We start from the raw sequence: 23,649 nt of genomic DNA, 5'->3' as shown, positions 1-23,649 counted from the left end.
GTTGTGCTTTAAGGTCCCTTCTAGCCATCTTTCAGGTAAGCAACCTTCATTCCTTCCCTGGAAAGACTGCCATGAACCGCACATTCAACCTAGGTACCAGGCCTTTTTCCTTGTGGGCTTTTATTACCTTCTAAGGTCACTCGTGGTTCCTCAGGGCTTTTGGTAACAACTAGAGCCCAAGCATGTCTCCTTTAGGCATGACATTCCAGTCAAAGTCTTGGTCAACAAAACCTCTATTAACAACTTGTCTTATTATTTTCATGCAAAGAACTTTATGTCATTACTTACTTCTTCAGGGTGCCAATTTTTGGAGGGATCAGGTAGGGAGAAAAATATACAGTATGAAGGAAAATCTTTGTTCTTCTAATATTCACTAGAATTGTGTTTCCATTCTTTGTATTTTCTTTTTCCCCCCCCCCACTTAAAAAATTTTTTTTGTTTCTTTTTCTATTACATTTGTCCCACTTTTTTTTTTTCTACTGCTTCCCCGCAACCTGCCCACCCTTTCTCCCACAGTCAGTCCCCACCCAGTTGCCGATGTCCATGGGTCATTTATACATGTTCTTTAACTAGATCCTTTCCCTTCTTTTCCCCTTCTCTCCCTCATTCCTCTCCCCTAGTCATTGTTAGTCTAAACCTTATTTACATACCTCTGGTTCAGTTTTGCTCATTTGTTTGTGTTGTTCATTAGTTTCGTGTAATAGATGCTAGCATAAGGTATTTTTCTTTGGTTGCCAGGCTTATTTTGCTAAGCATAATTCTCTCTAGTTCCATCCATGTTGTCGCAAATGGTAGGAGTTCCTTCTTTCTTTCTGCTACATAGTACTCCATTGTGTAAATGTACCACAGTTTTTTGATCCACTCATCTACAGATGGGCACTTACGTTGTTTTCAGTACTTGGTTATTGTAAATCGTGCTGCTATGAACATACGGGTGCAGATTCTTTTGAATTGGTGTTTCAGGATTCTTCGGATATAGTCCTAGCAATGGAATTATTGGTTCAAAGGCAGTTCCATTTTTAGTTTTTTGAGGAAATTCCAAACTCTTTTCCATAGTGGCTGCACCAGCCTGCATTCCCACCAGCAGTGCAACAGGGTACCCTTCTCTTGGCATCCTTGCCAACACGCGTTGTTTGCTGATTTGTTGATGATGGCCATTCTGACTGGCATGAGGTGGTATCTCATTGTGGCTTTTATTTGCATCTCTCTGATGGCTAGTGATGTTGAGCATCCTTTCATATGTCTATGAACCTTCTGTATGTCCTCTTTGGAGAAGTGTTTGTTCAGGTCCTTTGCCCGTTTTTAATCGGGTTGTTTGTCTTCTTGGTGTTGAGTTGTATAAATTCTTTATATATTTTGGAGATCAATCCCTTGTCTGAGGTATCATTGGTAAATATATTTTCCCATAGGGTTGGTTCCCTTTTCACCTTGCTGATTTTTTTTTTTTTTTTTTTTTTTGCTGAGCAGAAACTCTTTAGCTTGATGTAGTCCCATTTGTTTATTCTTTCCTTTATTTCCCTTGCCTTAGGAGATATAGCAGTGAAATTGTTGCTATGTGTGATATCTGAAATTTTCCTGCCTGTTTTTTTCCTCTAGGACTTTTACAGTGTCACGGCTTACATTTAAGTCTTTGATCCATCTTGAGTTTATTCTCATATGTGATGTAAATTGGTGATTTAGTTTCTTTTTTTTTTTTTTTTGCACATCCCTGTCCAGTTTTCCCAACACCATTTGTTGAAGAGGCTCATCTAACTCCAGTTTATGTTCCTTCCCCCTTTGTCAAATATTAGTTGACCATATAGACCTTAGTTTATTTCTGGGCTCTCTATCCTGTTCCATTGGTCTATATGTCTGTTTTTATGCCAGTACCAGGCTGTCTTGATTACCGTGGCCTTGTATTGTAGTTTGATATCAGGTATTGTGAGTCCTCCTATTGAGTTCTTCTGTCTCAAGATTGCTGTGGCTATCCGGGCATTTTTTTGGTTCCATATAAATTTTTGAAATATTTGTTCTAGGTCTATAAAATATGTCTCTAGTATTTTAATAGGGATTGCATTGAATCTGTCAGTTCCTTTGGGTAGTATGGCCATTTTGATGATGTTGATTCTTCCCATTCAAGAACATGGTATTTGCTTCCATTTATTTTATCTTCCTTAATTTCTTTCTTCGGAGTTATGTAGTTTTAAGAACATAGGTCTTTTATCACTTTGGTTAAGTTTATTCCTAGGTACTTTATTTTTCTTGTTGCTATGGTAAATGGGATTTTTCTTTCAGTTTCTACCTTTGATGTTCTATTGTTGGTGTACAGAAATGCCTTCGATTTCTGAATATTGACTTTATATCCTGCTATTTTGCCAAATTCATTTATTAGGTCGAGTAGTTTTTCGTGGAGTCTATAGGGATTTCTATGTACACTTTCATGTCATCTGCAAATAATGACAGTTTTACTTCCTCTTTTCCAATTTGGATGCCTTTTATTTCTCTTTCTTGTCTGATTTCTGTGGCTAGAACTTCCAAGACTATGTTGAATAGGAGTGGAGAGAGTGGACATCCTTCTCTTGTTCCTGACCTCAGGGGTAATGGGCTTTTTGCCCATTGAGTATGATGTTGGCTTCAGGTTTCTCATATATGGCTATTATTATATTCAGGTATGCTCCCTCTATTCCCATTTTGCTGAGTGTTTTTTTATCATAAATGGGTGTTGTACTTTGTCAAATGCTTTTTCTGCCTCTATTGATATGATCATGTGATTTTTGCTTTTCATTTTGTTTATGTGGTGTATTACATTTATTGATTTGCAAATATTAAACCATTCTTGTGTCCCTGGGATGACTCCCAATTGATCGTGGTGTATAATTATTCTAATGTGTTGTTGGGTCTGGTTTGCCAATATTTTGTTGAGAATTTCAGCATCTATGTTCATCAGCGATATTGGCCTGTACTTCTCTTTCTTTGTTGTGTCTTGACCTGGTTTTGGAATTAGGGTAATACTGGCTTAATCGAACGAGTTTGGGAGTTTTTCTTCTTGGATTTTTTGGAATAGTCTGATAAGGATAGGAGTTATTTCTTTCCTAAATGTTTTGTAAAATTTACCTGCGAAGCCATCTGGTCCAGGACTTTTGTGTGCTGGGAGTTTTTTGATTACTGCTTCAATTTCTCTGGTTGGTATTGGTCTATTCAGAATTTCTGCTTCTTGTTGATTCAGTTTTGGTAGATTATATGTTTCTAGAAATTTGTGCATTTCATCTAGGTTGTCAAATTTCTTGCCATGCAGTTGTTCGTAATAATTTCTTACAATCCTTTGTATTTTTGTGGCATAAGTTGTGATTTCTCCTCTTTCATTTCTGATTTTATATATTTGGGTCCTCTCTTTTTTCCTTGATGAGCCTGGTTAAAGACTTGTCGATTTTGTTTATCTTTTCAAAAAACCAGCTTCTCCTTTTGTTTTCTTAAATTGTTTGTTTAGTCCCTATGTCATTTAATTCTGCTCTAATCTTGATGATTATCTTTCTTCTATTTGCTCTGGGCTTTGTTGTTGTTCTTCCTCTAGTTCTTGTAGCTGTAGGGTTAGATTTTTTTATTAGAGATTCTTCTATCCTTTATAGGTAGGCCTGTATTGCTATGAACTTTCCTCTCAGGACTGCTTTCACTGTATCCCAGAGGTTTGGGGTTGTTTTATGTTCATTATCATTTGTTTCCTGGAACTTTTTGATTTCTTCCTTGATGTCATTGTTAACTCATTCATTATTTAATAGCATGTTATTCATTCTCCATGAGTTTGAATGTTTTTGACTTTTTTCCTTAAAGTTGATTTCCAATTTTAAGCTATTGTGATCTGAGAAGATGCTTGATATAGTTTCAATTTTCTTGAATTTGTTGAGGCTTGTTTTGTGTCCTACCATGTGGTCTATCTTTGAAAATGTTTCATGCGCACTTGAAAAAAATGTAATTTTGCTTCCTTGGGGTGAAACGTTCTATATATATCAACTAAGTCCATTTGGTCTAGAGTGTTGTTCAGTGCCTCAATATCTTCGGTGTTTCTTTGCTTCAAAGATCTGTCCATTGTTGATAATGATGTGTTAATGTCCCCTACTATGAATGTGATGTTGTCTATATCCTTCCTGAAGTCTTTCAAAATTGTCCTTACATATTTGGGAGCTCCTATGTTGGGTCCATATTTGTTTATAAGGATTATATCTTGTTGATGGATTTTTCCTTTAAGTATTATGTAATATTCTTCTTTGTCTCTTTTTATGGACTTTGCTGTGAAATCTGTTTTGTCTGATATATGTATTGCTACCCCAGCTTTTTTTTTCATGTCCGTTTGCTTAATATACTTTTTTCCACACCTTCACTTTCAGTCTGTGTAAATCTTTTGTTTTGAGGTGTGTCTCTTATAGACAGCAGATATGTGGGTCCTGTTTTCATATTCATTTCACTACCTTATGTATTTTAATTGAAACATTTAATCCATTTAGATTTAACGTTATTATTGATAGGTATTTATTCATTTCCCTTTGTATTTGTGTTCATCTCCTTTCCTTTTCTTTCTTTTTTTAAAAAATATGTCTTATTGATTATACTATTACAGCTTTCCCAATTTCTTTTCCCTCTGCTCCCCTCCACCCGGTGACCCCCCTCCCTCGAGTTTTCCCCCTTTTTAGTCCATGTCCATTGGTTGTGCATATAGTTCTTCTCAACCTCTTCCTGTCTATTCCATTTCCTTCTACTATGCTTCTTAATTCCTGTACTATCTCCCTCACTCTACCCCTTCTCCTGCCCTGCTAACCTCCAACCAGTATGTTCCCCATACCTATAATTCTTTTTCCACTCTTGTTGTCTATTTAGTCTTTTTTTGATTCCCTAGCTTCTGTTGTTGGTTCTTGTGATGCAATTTTCATTTTAATGTTCATAGTTTTGAATCTCCTTTTTCTTTTCTTTTTTTAAATGAATTTTATTGATTATATTGTTACAATAGTTCCAATTTAATCCCCTTTACTCACCTCCACCCAGCATCTCCCTCCCCCAGCAATCCTCCCCCCACCAGTCTATACCCATGGTTCGTAAAAAATAACTATCCCTCCCTCTCAGATATTAAGACCCTTTGTAATCTTGTAAAGGACAATGGGCAAAGGTCTCAAGCTCCTCTAGCTGCATCAAGCTGGACATGGTCATCGTCCTACCTACCCTTCGGTCCAGAAATCCCTAATAATAGTGGGGGTGTGGAGGTGAGGGTGGCCTGCTCATATGGGGAAGGATCGTGCAGACTCCAGGTCAGTTGGCTGTCTCCAGACAACGGCGTGCTTGGTTTAACAGGCTGGCATCCTTGTTGAGTTCTGGGGGCAACAGATTTGGCAAAAAGGGTTAAAAGACATCATACAATCCATAACTACTAGATGACAAAAGGTAGAGATTAATTTTTCAATGTTCCACATGAGGAGAAAAAAAAGAAAAGAAAAAAGGGCTTCTTTGGAGGAAGGTGTGCTAGGCACATCTCACCTGTCTAAAACTCTTTTGCCCATTATACTTAGTTTGGGCTGAGAGAAATAGTTTAGGTTTCCCCCCTCTCAGACCTCTGGGCCCTTTCTGTCCAAGACATTAGGATAGAAAAGAGAAACCAGTTTTAAAGTGAAGCCCACAGACCACCCCATTCTTCACCAACCCAGCCATTTAGTTGAGCCAAACCGTTGTGTCTCAGAAGGCAGCGCTGCAGATAGGATTAAGTGAGGCTTATGCGTACAGACAATCACTCAGGTAATGCGGTCATAGGCTTACGCCCTTTGAAAACAGAAAATACATGTTAATTTATGTAACATAACCCACAAACAAGTCTCTAAATCTGTAAGACTGTGTTATTGGGAAGACATCCAGTTGCAAGGCACTTGACATTACTTGCCTGCAACTTGTATATCTTTGCTGATATCACAGACATGGTTTAATTTTCAAGTGAAACCATATTTTAAATGAGAAGAAACTTTTAAGACTGTTAGTTGCCCTACTTTATAGTCTACTACTGATCATTGTGATTTTCCTTGAATAATGATTTTTCTCCCTAAGATTACCCTCCTTGTCTTTAAAGGGACTACATTAAGTCCATTTTTCATTTATCCTGTTCATTTGCATAAACATAGCAAGAGCAGAAAATGATCACTTATGATCTTTTGTTCTGCTTTGCTGGAACTTATGCAAGGAACATTTAGGGTGACCCTCAGTCTGCTCTTCATGGTACAGAAGTTGAGCCACATACTTGGCATTCATCCTTGCCTGTACGCACCTGTACTTTACAAGTCTCTCTGGTTTTTCATTGTGCCTTAAGGTCTCTTCTAGCCTTCTTTCAGGAAAACAACCCTCGTTCCTTCCCTGGAAAGATTGTTGTGGACCACACAACCAACCATGTTACCAGGCCTTTTATCTCTTGGGCTTTTATTACCTTTGAAAGTCATTTCCCGTTCCTCAGAGCTTTTTGGTAACAACCTGAGCCCAAGTATGTCTCCTTTAGGCTTGACATTCCAGTCAAAGACTTGGTCAAAAAAAAAAAAAAGAAATAAAAAGGAAACTCTATTAATAACTGGTCTTATTAGTTCTATGCAAAGAAACTTATGTCATTACTTACTTGTTTGGAATGCCAAACTCTGGAGGGATCAAATAGAGAGAAAAATATACAACGTGAAGGAAAATCTTTGTTCTAGTATTCACTGAACTGGCATTTCCATTCTTCATATTTTCATTTTTCCCCCACTAAAAATAATTTTTGTTTGTTTTTCCATTTGAATCTCCTTTTTCTGAGCTAGTCCCTTTAACATCTCATATAATAGTGGTTTGGATCTAATGAACTCTCTCCTGGAAGCACTTTCTCTGCCCTTCTATTCTGAATGACAGTTTTGCTGGATAGAGTATTCGTGGCTGCAGGTTTTTGCTTTTCATTACTTTGCATATTTCTTGCCAGTCCCTTCTTGCTGCAGGGTCTCCCTTGAGAAGTCAGCTGATACTCTAATTGGGACCCCTTTGTATGTAATTATGTTCTTCTCTTTTGCTGCTTTTAAGATCTCTCTTTATCTTTATTTTTTGACAATTTGATTATAATGTGTCTTGGAGTGTTTCTCCCTGGGTCCAGTTTTTCTGGAAGTCTCTGTGCTTCCTGGACCTGTAAGTCTATTTCCTTCCCCAAGTTCAGGAAGTTCTGCATCATTATGTTTTCACATAATTTTTCAATTTCTAGTTCTTCTTCTTTGCCCTCTGGCAATTCTATAATTCGTATGTTCGATCTCTTATAGCTGTCCTGGAGGTTTCTGATCTGCTCTTCACTTTCCTTGCTTTCTGTTTCCTCTTTCCCCACTGGTTGACTGTTTGTTCTTTCCCTATGTTCCAGTTTGTTGATTTGATCTCTGGATTTTATTTCCTCACCACTTGTCTCATATGTGTTTTCATTTGTTTCAGTGTGAGTGCCTTTCATTCCTTCCCTGTCTTGTTCCAAATCTTTTGTTAATTCTGTAAGCTACCTTATCACTATAGCTCTGAATTGATCCTCTGAAAGGTTTTTTGTTTGTCTGTCAGATTCTTCATCTGTTGCCTGGTGAGCTGCGTCACCGGGATTTCTATAGTTGTATGCTTAATTTTGACAGATTTGTGTTTTGCTTTGCTTCTTAGGCAGGCTATAGGGGGTGGAGCGTGTGTACTCGTTACAACCTGGCAACCAGTGGCGATCCGCTATCTTTTTCGCCGCGCTGTGGTGCTTTGTCATCACTACCCAGTGACTGGTGGTGATCTGTAAACTTTCTTGCCGTGCTGTGGCACTTTGTCGTCACTACCCAGTGTGGGGTGGGGGACCAAGATGGATTCCTGCTGTTATTTTCTGCTGGGAAACCAAGATCCATCCTCCTGCCCTCTGGGCCTCACCATCCAAGGCAATGCAGGAGTTGCCTTTTCCAGCATTCGGGTTGTGAGCTGCTGGGGCTCAGCTGCAGCCAGGATTGCTCTCCCTGCCACAGTCTCTGGTGCTACCGCAAACTGCACCACCTGCTTTCCCTCTTCCTACCTGTCCAACATGCACTGCTGGTTTATACCTTCATATGTTGGGCTTCCGTGTAGTTTTATTTTCTGGAATTTCTACTTATTTTTTGTTTTGAGGTAGTTGTATTCTTTTCTAGTTGTAGAGGGAGACTGAGCGCATCAATCTAAGCCTCCATCTTGGCTGGAAGTCCTTTTTTTCTTTTTCTTAAAGCATTCCCTTTAGCATCTCTTGTAATGCTGGTTTGGTGGATATGTATTCTTTTAGTTTTCCTTTGTCTGAGAAACTCCTTACCTCACCTTCCATTTTGAATGAGAGCCTTGCTTGGTAGAGTATTCTTGGTTGTAGGCCTTTGTTTTTCATTGCTTGGAATATTTTTTGACATTCCCTCTGGCTTGCAGTGTTTCTGTTGAAAAATCAGAGCTCCTTATTGGAGCTCCCTTGTATGTTATTTGCTGTTTTTCTCTTGCTGCTTTTAGGATTCTCTCTTTGTCTTTGAATGTTGCCATTTTAATTACGATGTGTCTTGGAGTGGGCCTATTTGGGTTCAACTTTCTTGGAACCCTCTGTGCTTCCTGAATTTTCATGACTTTTTCTCTCATCAATTTTGGAAAATTTTTTGTTATTACTTTTTCACTCAGGTTTTCTATCCCTTTTTCCTCCACTTCTCCTTCTTTTATCCCTAGGATTCTAATGTCGTTTTGTCTCATATTGTCATGTAGTTCTCTTAAACTCTCTTCATTCTTTTAAAATATTTTTTTGTTTTGTATTGTCTGAGAATTTTTTTCTACATTTTCCTCTAATTCACTGATCCGATCTTCTGCTTCATTTATCGTGTTTTTATTGATTCTACTGTGTTCTTCAATTCAGAGCTTGTATTCTTGATTTCTTCCTGGTTCTTATTAATAGTTTCTATGTCCTTTTTTTATGCTGGTGTAGTTCTCCGTAAGTTCCTTGTAGCTTCCCTGCTTTTCTTTGTAGTTTCCTTGGAGTTGTTGGTAATTTTCTTGGAGTTTGTCATAGTTTTCTTTGAGGTTGTCAAGGTCATTAAGTTTCATAATAACCATTTTTTTCAATTCCGTGTCTGATAGTTGGATTATGTCTATTACATCTACCTCTCTTTCTGGGAATTCCTCTTTTCCTTTCAGTAGGAGGTTATTTCTGCATCTCCCCATGTTGAATTGTTCTTGTTTGATTTTGTTTATTAGATTTGTCTGTTTTGATTTCCCACTTTTGTGATATGAGATTCTTTATAGGAGACCTGGAGATTCAGTGGTGTAGTCTCTGTGATCTTCTGAGCCTGATGCTCTTCTGTTGCCCTTTATGTTGTTTGTTTAAGCTGTCTGGTTGTATTTCAGCTACTCTTTGTTGGGTCTTTTCCTCTGGCTAGTTGATTGAGAGTCACTCTGCCCATCTTGTCTGGAGTTCTTTGGTGAAGGTGCTGTTAAAACGTAATCACACAGCCCAGGCAAGAAACCCACACCCTCCAAAATATCCCCCAACCACCATCCCACTATCGGCAGATAATATGCCAGTATTAATATAATTGTAGAGAGATTAAGACTCTTATTTCATAGAAGAAACAGATAGGAGTTGTCTTAAATGAAAGAAGGGTGATTTTTGAGAGAGAAGGTGATAGAGTAATAATATTAGCAAATAGGTTCAAGGCTATGCAAGATGGTAAGTAATATTTACACTGTATGTTTGAAAAGGAGGAGAAGATTGTAGTATGAAGTGAGAAAGTAGAAGCGTATAATATTAGTTTTATATAGTAGTTATATGCTATATGTTTAGTGTGAAAGGGATGATAGACAAAACAGACATCCAAGAAGACATACAACCAAAAATTAAAGCAGAGGAATATGAGGGATAGAAGGTAGGAAACAGATTAGAGAAAGAGTTTTTCAAAAATAGAAATACAGAAGAGAAAATAGAAAGAAAGAAATAGAGAAAGGAAAGAGAGAGATAAAATAAAGAAGGGGAAAGGAGAGAAGAGGAAAAGAGAAGAAGGGGAAGGAGAAGAGGCAGGGAAACAATTAAAATTAAAAAATTAAAAGATTGAAAAAAATAAAATAAAGAGAAAGAAAGAAAAAGAGAATAGAAAGAGAGAGGGGAATAATAGAAGGGAAAGGGAATAAAAAAGAAACAAATGGAAAGGAGGGGAATAAAGAAAAAATTTAAAAATATTAAAAATAATTAGAAAGAAAGAAGGAAAGAAAGAGAAAAGGAAGAGAAGGAGGAAAAAAATAAGGAGGAGGGAAGGAAATAAAAAGAAAGGAAGGGTAAGGAATAGAGAGGGAAAAAAATTAAAATTATATAATTAACAAAAAATACAATGATGGAGGGAAGTGAAAGGGAGAGAGAAAGAAAGGAAGGGGAAGGGAGAAAAGAAAAAGAAAAAGAAGAAGGGAGGGGCGGGAAGAGAGAGAATGAGAAATTTAAAAAATGAAAGGGTTTTTACTCAATTCAACTTTTAGGCACATTCTTTTCTTTTTTTTTTTTTTCCTTCCTGGGTCTGCCTCTAGTCAAAATTTTATGGGTTTCAAATCTTTTGTGGTTGGTTGGCTGTCTGTGGAAAGATCCAGCTTGATTCTGGGGTTGCTAGTCTTTTATTCATGAGCCTAACGCTGCTCTGCTGCGAGCTGCGTTTAGTTGTCTCCTCTTGTGACACCCTTAACCCCCCTCAGGCTTGTCTAGCAACATTTTCCTATTGTTGGGCCAGCGTGCACTTGCCAGTAATCTCTGCTCTGTCTCCAGTCATGTCTACTCGCGTCCCTGTCCATACACATGCGCACGCCACCTGCCAACCTGTGGTCCCCACCAAGGCTGCAGATTCACTGCAGCTTTCCCATATGGGCCCCTCTTCTTGCCTCAAAACCATCCTTTTGTTCTGTAGAGACCTAGAGCGAGCGCTGCTCATGCCCTGAGTGCAGAGCTTTCGGTCAGGGGTTGCAGCCAAGGAGGTTTCCACCTAGACTCAGTTCACACAGTTTCTCCCAGTCCTGGTTGTTCACTGTTCTCCCTTGCCTCTGGCTTTTTCAGCCAAATCCTCTGGCTAACTCCCTGAGAGACTTCACTGGTCTGCGCATCCCTGGCAGGGGGAGCCTCCAAGCAGCTCCCAGCTAAGGAGTCCTTGGCCACAGTACTGCAGACACGTCGGGCCCCAGAGGCCCAGTGACTCAGCCTGGAGTGCACGGTAGACCCCTCCACCCCACTCCACGCTGCTCCCGTGCTCCCCTCACTGTTCGCGATATCTGAAATCTGCACTCACTCAGTCACTCATCTCCGCGTTTGTTCCTGAAGTCCCTCCCTGGTAGGAACAAGCAGACAACGCAGCCCCTACTATGCTGCCATCTTCCTACCAGTTAAAACTCTTGCTTTCTTTTTTGCATCACACCTCCAATGGCTTCAGCACCAGCAGCATCACTCATTCACTGTCATCTTGTTTTGTGTTTTTGTCACATTCTCCAGGCGCCTGATCTGCTCGTCCTGGGATGGTTCCCACTGGAACAGTGGGTGTTTGTTGCCCATGAAACAGCTTTACTCACTTTGCAGGAAGCCACAGGGTACCTATTGGGGTAGAAACACATGCATACCCTCTTCCCCATGTCAGTAAATCAACTGGGTCTTCACAAGTTTTTTCTACTTGAGGGTCCAGGTATAACATTAGGGGGCAAGTTTTCCTATCTTCTGTTCCATGGCAGCAAAAATATCATTCAATAGCTAAAGTAAGAGAGTCATCACAATTTAAAAAATTATAAGTATACACTGCTAACATAGTTAAATTTTTGGGAGAGGACTGCATACTCCCTCTTTTTATTTCTTTAATTTAATTTTTTGGTTTTTCAATTATAGTTGTCTCATTATTTCCCCCCCGTGCTCCCCCCAACACAGCCCACTCCTTCTCCCACAATCATCCCTCCCCATTGTCCATGTCCATGAGTCATTTATACACATTCCTTGACTAAACCCTTCCCTTATTTATACCCCTTCTCTCCTTCCCTGCTCCCCCCTATTGACCGTTATTCTGCTCCTTGTCCCATTTAGTTCGTTTGTTTATGTTGTTCTTCAGTTTCCTGTATTACGTGATATCATATGGTATTTTTTTTTTTCTTTGCCTGGCTTATTTCACTAAGCATAAATCTCTCTAGTTCCATCCATGTTGTCGCAAATGGCAGCAGTTCCTTCTTTGTCTCTGCTGCATAGTATTCCATTGTGTAAATGTACCACAGTTTTTTGATCCACTCATCTACAGATGGGCATTAGGGCAGTTTCCGGCACTTAGCTATTGTAAACAGTGCTGCTATGAACATAGGGGTGCATAAGTTCTTTTGAATTAGTGTTTTAGGATTTTTTGGGTATAATCCTAGCAGTGGAATCACTGGTTCAAAAAGCAGTTCTGTTATTAGTTTTTTGAGGTAATTCCATACTGTTTTCCATAGTGGCTGCACCAGTCTGCATTCTCACCAACAGTGCAGTAAGCTTCCCATTTCTCCACATCCTCACCAGCACTTGTTGTTTGTTGATTTGTTAATGATGGCCATTCTGACTGGTGTAAAGTGGTATCTCATTGTGGTTTTTATTTGCATCTCTCTGATGGCTAATGATGTTGAGCATTTTTTCATGTGTCTATGGACCTTCTGTATGTCCTCTTCGGAGAAGTGTTTGTTCAGTTACTTTGCCCATTTTTTAATTGGGTTGTTTGTTTTCTTGATGTTGAGTCGTATAAGCTCTTTATATATTTTGGAGATCAGTCCCCTGTCTGCGATATCATTGGCAAATATGTTTTCCGATATGGTTGGTTTCCTTTTCATCTTGTTGATGTTTTCTTTTGCTGAGCAGAAACTCTTTAGTTTGATGTAGTCCCGTTTGTTTATTTTTTATATTTATTTGTCTTGCCATAGGAGATGTATCTGTGAAAATATTGTTACATGAGATATCTGAAATTTTCCTGCCTATGTTTTCCTCTAGGACTTTTATGGTGTCAAGACTTACATTTAAGTCTTTGATCCATCTTGAGTTTATTCTCCTGTGTGGTGTAAGTTGGTGGTCTAGTTTCATTTTTTTGCAAGTCCCTGTCCAGTTCTTCCAGAACCATTTGTTGAAGAGGCTCTTCTTACTCCATTTCATGTTCCTTCCCCCTTTTTCAAATATTAGTTGACCATAGAGGCCTGGGTTTATTTCTGGACTCTCTATTCTGTTCCATTGATCTATATGTCTGTTCTTATGCCAGTACCAGACTGTTTTGATCACAGTGGCTTTGCAGTATAGTTTGATATCTGGTATTGTGATTTCTCCTGCTGTGTTCTTCTGTCTCAAGATTGCTTTTGCTATTCAGGGTCTTTTTTGGTTTTGTATGAATTTTTGGAGTATTTGTTCTAGGTCTGTGAAATATGTCGTTGGTATTTTAATAGGGATTGCATTGAATCTGTCAGTTGCTTTGGGTAGTATGGCCATTTTGATGATGTTGATTCTTCCCATTCAAGAACATGGTATTTGCTTCCATTTATTTTATCTTCCTTAATTTCTTCCTTCAGAGTTATGTAGTTTTAAGAGCATAGGTCTTTTATCTCTTTGGTTAAGTTTATTCCTAGATACTTTATTTTTTTTTGTTGCTATAGCAAATAGTATTTTCTTTTTTGCCTCTGTGTCTGATATTTTATTGTTGGTTTACAGAAATGTCTTAGATTTCTGTATATTTATTTTGTACCTTGCTATTTTGCCAAATTCGCTTATTATATCGAGTAGTCTTTTAGTGGAGTTTATAGCGTTTTCTATGTATACTATCATGGCATCTGCATATAATTATAGTTTTACTTCTTCTTTCTCAACTTGGATGCCTTTTATTTCTTTGTCTTGTCTGATTGCTGTGGCTAGGAATTCGAACACTATGTTGAATAGAAGTGGAGAGAGTGGACATCCTTGTCTTCTTCCTGATTTCAGGGGGAATGCTTTCAGTTTTTGTCCATTGAGTGTGATGTTTGCTTCAGGTTTCTCATATATAGCCTTAATTATGTTAAAGTATGCTCGCTCTATTCCCATTTGGCTGAGTGTTTTCATCATAAATGGGTGTTGTACTTTATCAAATGCTTTTTCTGCATCTATTGATATGATCATGTGATTTTTGTCTTTCATTTTGTTTAGGTGATGTATTATATTTATTTATTTGCGAATATTAAACCATCCTTGCATCCTGGGATGAATCCCACTTGGTCATGGTGCATGATCTTTTTGATGTAATACTGGATCCCATTTGCCAATATTTTACTGAGGTTTTTAGCATCTATGTTCATCAGTGATATTGGCCTGTAATTTCTTTCTTTGTTGTGTCTTGACCTGGTTTTGGAATTAGGGTGATACTGGCTTCATAGAAAGAGTTTGGGATTTTTCCCTCTTCTTGGATTTTTTGGAATAGTTTCAGGAGGGTAGGAGTTAGTTCTTCCCTAAATGTTTTGTAAAATTTGCTTGTGAAGACATCTGGTCCAGGGCTTTTGTGTGCAGGGAAATTTTTAATTATTGTTTCAATTACCTTCTTTGTTATTGGTCTGTTGAGACTTTCTACTTCTTCTTGATTAGGTTTGGAAGGTTATATGTTTAAGAAATTTCTCGTATTCTTCCAGGTTGTCAAATTTCTTGCCATACAGTAGTTTGTAGTGATTTCTTACAATCCTTTGTATTTGTGGTATCAATCGTGATTTCTTATTTTTCATTTCTAATTTTGTTTATTTGGGGCTTCTCTTTTTTTTTCTTGATGAGCCTGGTTCATCAATTTTGTTTATTTGTCAATTTTGTTTATTTTTTCAAAGAACCAGCTCCTAGTTTTGTTGCTCTTTTGAATCGTTTGTTTATTCTTTATGTCAGTTAATTTTGCTCCAATCTTAATGATTTTCTTCCTTCTTCTTGCCCTAGGCTTTGTTTGCTGTTGTTGTTCAAGTTCTTGTAGCGTTAGGGTTATATTTTTTATTCGAGATTCTTCTGTCCTTTTCAGATATACCTGTAATTCTATGAACTTCTCTCTTAGGACTGCTTTTCTGTGTCCCATAGGTTTTGGGTTGTTGTGTGCTCATTATCATTAGTTTCTAGAAATTTCTTGATTTCTTCTTTGATGTCATTGTTAACCCATTCATTATTTAATAGCATGTTTTTCATTCTCCATGTGTTTGGATGTCTTTGATTTTTTTCTCGGAGGTTGATTTTTAGTTTCAAGGCATTATGGTCTGAAAAGATGCTTGAAATGATTTCAATTTTCTTGAATTTGTTGAGGATTGTTTTGTGTCCTATCACGTGGTCTGTCTTGTAAAAGGTTCTATGTTCTTTTGAAAAGAATGTATATTTTGCTTCTTTGGGGTGAAAAGTTCTATATATATATATATGTATATATATATATATATATGTATATATATATATATATATATATATGTTAAGTCCATGTGAATTAGTGTGTTGTTCAATGCCTATATATTCTTGGTGTTCCTTTGCTTTGAAGATCTGTCTATTGTTGATAATGGAGTGTTAAAGTCACCTACTATGAGTGTGTTGTTGTTAATATCCTTCTTGTGGTCTTCTAGTATTTTCTTTATGTATTTGGATGCTCCTATGTTGGGTGCATATATGTTTCTTAGTGTTATATCTTCTTCTTTTTTAAAGTATATTTTATTGATTATATTTTTAAAATAGTTCCAATTTTTTCCCCTTTGCTCCCCTCCGCCCAGCATTCCCCTTCCCCAACAATCCCTTCCCCAAGTCCATGCGCATGGGTCATACATACAAGCTCTCCTGCCTCACCCTTTCATATATTCTTGTTCTTTTTTTAAAATAATTAATTAGTTAAATATTTTAACAATAAAAAATAACAATCCCTCCCTCTCAGACTTAAGACCCTTTACAATCTTATAAAGGACAATGGACGAAGGTCTCGAGCTCCTCTAGCTGCTACAAGCTGGACATGGTCGTCGTCCTACCTACACTTGGGTCAAGAAATCCCAAATAAGAGTGGGGGTGTGGAGGGGAGGGTGGCCTTCCCACAAGGGGAAGGATCGTGCAGACTCCAGGTTGGTTGGCTGTCTCTGGACAATGGCATGCTTGGTTTAAGAGGCTGGCATCCTTGTTGTATTCTGGGGGCAACAGGGTTAAAGGACATCATTCAATCCATAACCACTAGATGACAAAAGACAGGTATTAATTTTTCAATGTCCCACATTAGGGAAAAGAAGGGCTTCTTTGGAGGAAGGTATGCCAGGTACATCTCACCTATCCAAAACCCTTTTGCCCATTATACTTAGTTTGGACTGAGGGAAATATTTTAGGTTTCCCCCCTCTCAGGCCTCTGGGCTCTTTCTGTCCAAGCCATTAGGATAGAAAAGAGAAACCAGTTTTAAAGTGAAGCTCACAGACCACCCCGTTCTTCACCAACCCAGCCACTTAGTTCAGCCAAACCATTGAGTCTCAGGAGGCAGCAATGCAGACAGGATTAAGTGAGACCTATATGTACAGACAATCACTCTGGTAATGAGATCGTAGGCTTATGCCCTTTGAAAACAGAAAACACATGTTAATTTATGTAACATAACCTACATACAAGTCTCTAAATCTGTAGGACTGTCTTATTGGAAAGACATCCAGTTGCAAGGCATTTGACATTCTTCTTGCCTGTAAATTAAACATCATTGATAATGCCACAGACATAGTTTAACTTTCAAATGAAAACAAATTTTGAATGAAAAGAAACTTTAAAGACGGTTAGCTGCACTACTTTATAGTCTACCACTGGGCATTGTGATCTTCCTTGAATTGTGATTTTTCTCCCTAAGATTACCCTCCTTGTCATTAAAGGGACTGCATTAAGTTCATTTTTAATTTATACTGTTCATTTGCATAAGCACAACAAGAGCAGAAAATGATCACTTATGATGTTTAGTTCTGCTTTGCTGGAACTTACGCAAGGAACATTTAGTCTGCCCTTCAGGGCACAGAAGCTGAGCCATATACCTGGCATTCAGCCTTGCCTGTAAACACCTGTCTTTTCCAGGTCCTCCTGGTTTTCCATTGTGCCTTAAGGTCCCTTCTAGCCATCTTTCAGGAAAACAACCTTATTACTTCCCTGGAAAGATTGCCATGGACCGCTCATCCATCCAAGGTACCAGGCCTTTTATCTCATGGACTTTTATTACCTTTGAAAGTCAGTCCCAGTTGCTCAGGGCTTTTTGGTAACAACCAAAGCCCAAGCATGTCTCCTTTAGGCATGACATTCCAGTCTAAGTCTTAGTTAAAGAAAAAAAAACCAAAACTCTATTCACAACTGGTCTTATTAGTTTTATGCAAAGAAAGTTAGGTCATTAAAAGTTAGGTCACTACTTACTTCTTTAGAATGCCAAATTCTAGAGGGATCAGATAGGGAGAAAAACATACAGTGTGAAGGAAAATCCTTGTCCTTCTAATATTCACTGAACTTGCATTTCTATTCTTTATATTTTTATTTTTCCCCCCAGTAAAATTTTTCTGTTTGTTTGTTTTTCCATTACAGTTGTTTCACTTTTTCCCCCTCTTGCTTCCCTGCACCCTGCCCCCCTTCTTCCACATTCAGTCTCCAGCCAGTTGTCCATGTCCATGGGTCATTTATACATGTTCTTTGACTAGACCCTTCCCCTTCTTACCACTTCTCTCCCTCCCATCTCCCCTTTTGTTAGTGTTAGTTTATTCCTTGTTTACATACCTCTGGTTCAATTTTGCTAATTTGTTTGTGTTGTTCATTAGTTTCCTGTAACAGGTGATAGCATAAGGTAATTTTCTTTTGTTGCCTGGCTTATTTCGCTAAACATAATTCTCTCTAGTTCCAATCATGTTGTTGCAAATGGTAGAAGTTCTTTCTTTCTTTCAGTACTTATTCATTGTCATTTTCCCCCTTTGTACTCGTGTTCCTCTCTGTCTCTTTCTGTTTCTTCATCTCCTTAAAGCAGACCCTTTAGCATCTCTTGCAATGCTGGTTTGGTGGAGATGTATTCTTTTAGCCTTCTTTTGTCTTGGAAACTCGTTATTTCACCTTCTATTTTGAATGAGAGCCTTGCTGGGTAGAGTATTCTTGGTTGTAGGCCTTTGTTTTTCATTACTTGGAATATATTTTGCCATTCCCTTCTGGCTTGTAGTGTTTCTGCTGAAAAATCTGATGATAGCCTTATTGGAGCTCCCTTGTATGTTATTAGTTGTTTCTCTCTTGCTGCTTTTAGGATTCTCTCTTTGTCTTTGAATGTTGCCATTTAAATAATGATGTGTCTTGAAGTGGACCTGTTGGGGTTCATCTTCATTGGGACCCTCTGTGCTTCCTGGACTTGCATGATTCTTTCTCTCTTCATGTTAGGGAAGTTTTCTGTCATTAGTTTTTCAAAGAGGTTTTCTATTCCTTGCTCTTCTTCTTCTCCTTCTGGAATTCCTATGATATGGATATTATTACGTTTCATGTTGTCCTGCAGCTGTCTTAGAGCCTCTTCAGTCTTGTTCAGTCTTTTTTCGTTTCGTTGCACTGTCTGTGAGTTTTTGTCTACATTGTCCTCCAGCTGGCTGATGCGATCTTCTGCTTCCTCTAGCCTATTTTTAATTCCTTCTACTGTGTTCTTCAATTCAGAGATCGTATTCTTCATTTCCTCCTGGCTCTTATTGATAGCTTCCATGTCCTTTTTGATGCTGGTATAATTCTCAGTAAGTTCCTTATAGTTCTTCTGGAGTTCACTGTAGTTTTTCTGGAGTTCTTTGTAGTTTCCGCTGAGCTCATTGAGCTTCTCCATAATCCATGCTTTCAATTCCATATCTGATAGTTGGCTCCCCTCTATTTCATTCAGCACTCTTTCTGGGGACTCTACCTTTCCTTTGATGGGGGTTGTTTCTCTGTCTCCCCATTTTTGTGACTCCTATTGTTTGTTGGTGCTTCTTGGAATGATCTGCACTTCCTGGATCTGCCCCTAGTGGCGTCAGATCCTGTACCAGTCTGGGCCTTGGCAGCCTGTTGGAGACTTCCAGGGATCTACTGCCTTTGTCTGACTCCTTTAGTTGTTAATCTATTCAATCTGTGATTAGCCATCAGGCTTAAGGACCGTGGGTGTGGCAGCTTAATTCCTGTAGGCAGGGCTTTTGCTTCACCTCAGGCTGACGCCACTTGGCTGGGAATGGTCTGCCTGCAGCACTGGGGATGAGTCAGCACTGGGACCCAGCCAGCTGCTTCCCCAGCTCTCCCCTCAAAGCCACCACACCAAACTCTCCCCAAGCATTTCCTGTCCTCTCTGTCTTCCCTCTGCTTGTGCCCAGGGTAAGTGGGGGCAGAATATTTTCATATGTGATCTGCTTAAGAGCTCTTTTTCTCCAGCTGTTTCTCTCCGGCTGGCAAGAAACCCTGTGGCTTTTTGCTTTTTTCAGCTGGATACTATTTTACTTTCCACTCTGTTGCTGTAGGCTGGGAAGCTCAGCTGGGGTTTTAGACCCTGCCCTTCTCAGGTGGAATCCCCGGCTGCTGAGCTGTTTCTCAGTCCTTCAGCTGCTACCCGTGTGACCCCAGCCAGCCCTTCCGCGTCTCCGCACTCCCTACCGGTCACGTTGTGATGTAGCGGCCTTTTCTGTCTCTCCGTGGTTATAAAACTTCTCTCCAGCTGGTGTTCGGTTGGTTATTCCAGATGATTTCTAGTGTTATATCTTCTTGATGGATTGTTCCCTTAAGTATTATGAAATGTCCTTCTTTGTCTCTTTTTATTGTCATTTTTAAATTTGTTTTGTCTGATATGAGTACTGCTACCCCAGCTTTTCTTCATGTCTGTGTGCTTGGAATACTTTTTTATATCCCTTTACTTTCAGTCTATGTAAATCTTTTGTTTTGAAGTGTGTTTCTTGTAGACAGCAAATATGTGGGTCCTGTTTTCTCATCCATTCCGTTACCCTATGTCTTTTAATTGGAGCATTTAATCCATTTACATTCAAGGTTATTATTTACATGTATCTATTCATTTCGCTTTGTACCTGTGTTCCTCTCCTTCTTTTTTTTCTTCTTTTTCTTAAAATATTCTGTTTAGCATCTCTTGCAATGCTGGTTTGGTGGAGATGTATTCTTTTAGTCTTCCTTTGTCTGGGAAACTCCTTATTTCACCTTCTATTTTGAATGAGAGCCTTGCTGGGTAGAGTATTCTTCATTGTAGCCCTTTGTTTTTCATTGCTTCAAATATATTTGACCATTCCCTTCTGGCTTGTAGTGTTTCTATTGAGAAATTGGCCGATACCCTTATCGGAGCTCTCTTGTATGTTATTAGTTGTTTTTCTCTTGCTGCTTTTAGAATTCTCTCTTTGTCTTTGAATGTTGCCATTTTAATTATGATGTGCCTTCAAGTGGGTCTTTTGGGGTTCCTCTGCATTCGGACTCTCTGTGCTTCTTGAACTTGCATAACACTTTCTCTCATCAGGTTGGAAAAATATCCTGTCATTACTTCTCCTATCAGCTTTTTTATTCCTCATTCCTCTTCTTCTCCCCCTTTTATTCAAATGATTCTGATATTATTTTTTTTCTCATGCTACCCTGTAACTCTCTTACATCTTGTTCATATTTTTTCAATCTTTTTTTATTTCGTCATATTGTCTGGAAATTTTTTTCTACATTGTCCTGTAACTCACTGATCCAATCCTCTGCTTTGTTTAGCCTGCTTTTGATTGATTCTACTGTGTTTTTTAGTTCAGAGATTATATTCTTCATTTCTTCCTGGTTCTTGTTAGTAGTTTCTATGTCTTTTTTTATGCTGTTGTAGTTCTTCATAAGTTCCCTGTAATTTTCTTGGAACTGTTGGTAACTTCCTTGGAGGTCGTCGTAGTTGTTTTTGAGTTTGTCAAGTATATTGAGCTTTTCACCACCATTATTTTGAATTCCATATCTGACATTTGGGCTATCTCTATTCCATCTATCGCTCTTTCTGGGGATTCCTCTTTTCTTTTCATTGAGAGGTTGTTTCTGTGTCTTACCATGTTAGAGTCTTCTTGTTTTTTTTTTTTTTTTTTTGTATTGTCTTCTTTGACTTCCCACCTTTGTGGTATAAGATTCTTTATAGGAGATCTGGGGGTTTCAGTGGTACAGTCTCTATGATATATTGAGCCTGATGTTCTTGGGATACTCTTTATGTCGTTTGTTTATGCTGTCTGTTTATATTTTAGATGCTGTTTAGTGGGATCTTCCCTCTGGCTAGTTGATTGAGAGTCACTCTGTCCACTTCGTCTTGAGTTCTTTTGTGGAGATGCTGTTAAAAACATAAACACACAGCCCAGGCAGGAGACCCACACCCTCAAAAATATCCCCCACCCTGTATCCCGCTATCGTCAGCAAATGAGCCTGTATTAATAAAAATATTTAGAGATTAGGGCTTTTATGCTATAGGAAGAATAGATGAGAGTTGTTTTTAAAGAGGAAAAATATGATTTTTGAGAGAGGGTATGATAGATTAATAATAGTAGAAAGTAGTGTCAAAACTCTGCAAGGTAGGAGGTAATATTTATATTGTATGTTAATAATAATAAAAGAAAAAGAGGGAAGAATGCAGAATATAGTATGAAAGTGGAATTGTATAGTATTAGATTTATATAGTAGTTACATTCTATTTATTTAGTGTGAAGGGGAGGCTAAAGTAGACAGGCAAACAAATTAACAAAAATTAAAGAGGAAGGATGAGAAGGAGAGATTGTATGAAACAATTTAAAGAGATAGTTTTTCTTTAAGTTAAAAAATAAAAGTAAAAATTAAAATTGAAATTGAAAATAAGAAATTACAAAAAATTACAATAAAATAAAATACAAATAAAAAAACTTAAATGGAAATAAAAATTTAGAAAAATACAAAAGGAAAGTTTTTACTCAGTTCTGCCTTTGTGTGTCATCTTCTTTTTCTGGATCCACAGCTGGTCTAATGAGGCAGGCCAGAGGTTCCTGATTCTTACAGCAGTAGTGTGTGCCCATGATGGCTGGTGCGTTCCTTTGGCGCCTGTTGGAGCCGACCAGGGTACTTGTGCGCACGCGCATGCGTGCGCATAAGGTGGCCTGGGCGCTATCCTCAGGCCTGTCGAGCCTCGCCCTGGGAGTTGGTCTCTAGCCCCTTGGGCGGGGCTCTGGACACTTCTGCATGGTGGAAGTGAGTGTCTGTGAGTCGTGGCTGCCTGCTGTTCCCACGCTACAGCCACCCGCCATTCCTAGAGTGTCCCACCGTTCCCGCACCCGCCTGGGCAGGCAACAGGAGAGCCTGCGCAAGTGGTCTGCGCTTCGGTCTGCTGCACACTGAGGCTCACCAGGGTTGTCTGCACACGGTCTTCTGCGTGCCTGGCAGGTCCTACCTGCGGCCATTGGGTCACTTACCTTATGTCTGTTGGGGGTGTCTAAGGGGCACCTGGATGTGCGTCCCCGCGCACCTGGGCCAGTGAATGAGGGCACTTCCCTGTGTGCGCCCACACGACCCAAGGGGAGTATTGGGGAGTGGATGAGCACACTTCTGCGCCTGCGCTCCTCAAGAATGTCCTATCACCCCTGACCTTTCCTCCCTTCTCCGCCGTACACAAGAGAAAAATATAAAGATTAATCACATTTTCACATGCATAGCAGTATGCTGTTTCTTGTCTTTCAGTGCCAGATGCCACCTGGTTCACTCCTGGCTTTGCCAGCGGGCAGAGATCCACTCTCCTCCTGATTCCTCTTTGGGGAAGTTGTGGTCACCTAAAAGCCTTTGTGTACTTCCAGCTGCAGCTCGGGAGCCACCCCAGTCAGAAATTTAATCTTGTCCCTTTTTCCTCCACTATCCTCTTTAAACAGGTTGTTCCCAGATGGTTTTCTCTAATCCAGCTGTGCCAAGGCTCGACTCCTGCCAGTGTCCAGCTGCTCACTGAGATGTTCTGTCTGCAATTAGTCCAAACTACAGACGAGTCTCAGGAGCCAGAAAGTGCAGTCTCCCCTCACTTCTCCGCCATCTTTTCCCCCCTTTTTGTTTTTTGAGAAGATTTTTTAAAGTATGATGGGCTCTTTCCACAATGGCCTGGCCTGTAGGATTATAAAGAATGCCTGTTTTATGTTTAATATCCCATCTTTGTAAAAATTCCTGAGTGGAGCAAGCTACATAGCCTGGTCCATTATCAGTTTTTATTTGTTTCAGACATCCTAAGTAGCTGAGCACCCCAAGACAGTGTATCTAAATATGCTTTGCTGACTCTCCTGCAAGAGTGGTGGTGTGTAATGTTTCATTCAAAATAGGTGTCAATTGAAATATGAATATATTTAAGTTTTCAAAAGGAGTGTAATGAGTGATGTCTGTCTGCCAAATTATTCGTGGGTCTAGTCCTTGAGGGTTTACACCCATGATGGGGGGTGCCTTGCCCATGGCCTGACAGTCTGCACATTCTCTAATAATTTGCTTAGCCTGGGAGTGTGGAAGGCTAAATTCTTGGTGAAGCCCATGATTATTTTGATGATAAAACTGATGCGAGGCAATTGCCTTTCGAAAGGTAGTTATGACACTTACTAAGGCATCAGCTCAACTGTTGGCTTCTGCCATAGGGCCAGGAAGGCCTGTATGGGATTGAATATGAGTGATAAACAAACATTGATCTCTTTTATCCAATAGATTTTGCAAAGACAAAAACTGATAG

At 39.1% G+C, this 23,649-nt stretch overlaps 1 pseudogene; it reads right to left on the bottom strand.

Annotated features, from left to right (window-relative positions):
• The window catches only part of LOC150009856 (eukaryotic translation initiation factor 2A-like), a 63,265-nt pseudogene extending 40,908 nt beyond the window's left edge, over nucleotides 1-22,357 (bottom strand).
• Nucleotides 22,358-23,649: the final 1,292 nt, after the last annotated feature.

This window comes from Furipterus horrens, unplaced genomic scaffold (assembly GCF_987537825.1).
Source record: "Furipterus horrens unplaced genomic scaffold, mFurHor1.1.pri manual_scaffold_5, whole genome shotgun sequence".
NCBI lineage: Eukaryota > Metazoa > Chordata > Mammalia > Chiroptera > Furipteridae > Furipterus > Furipterus horrens.
Note: the sequence above shows the minus strand (reverse complement) of the source record. Positions and strands in the feature narration are given on the sequence as shown.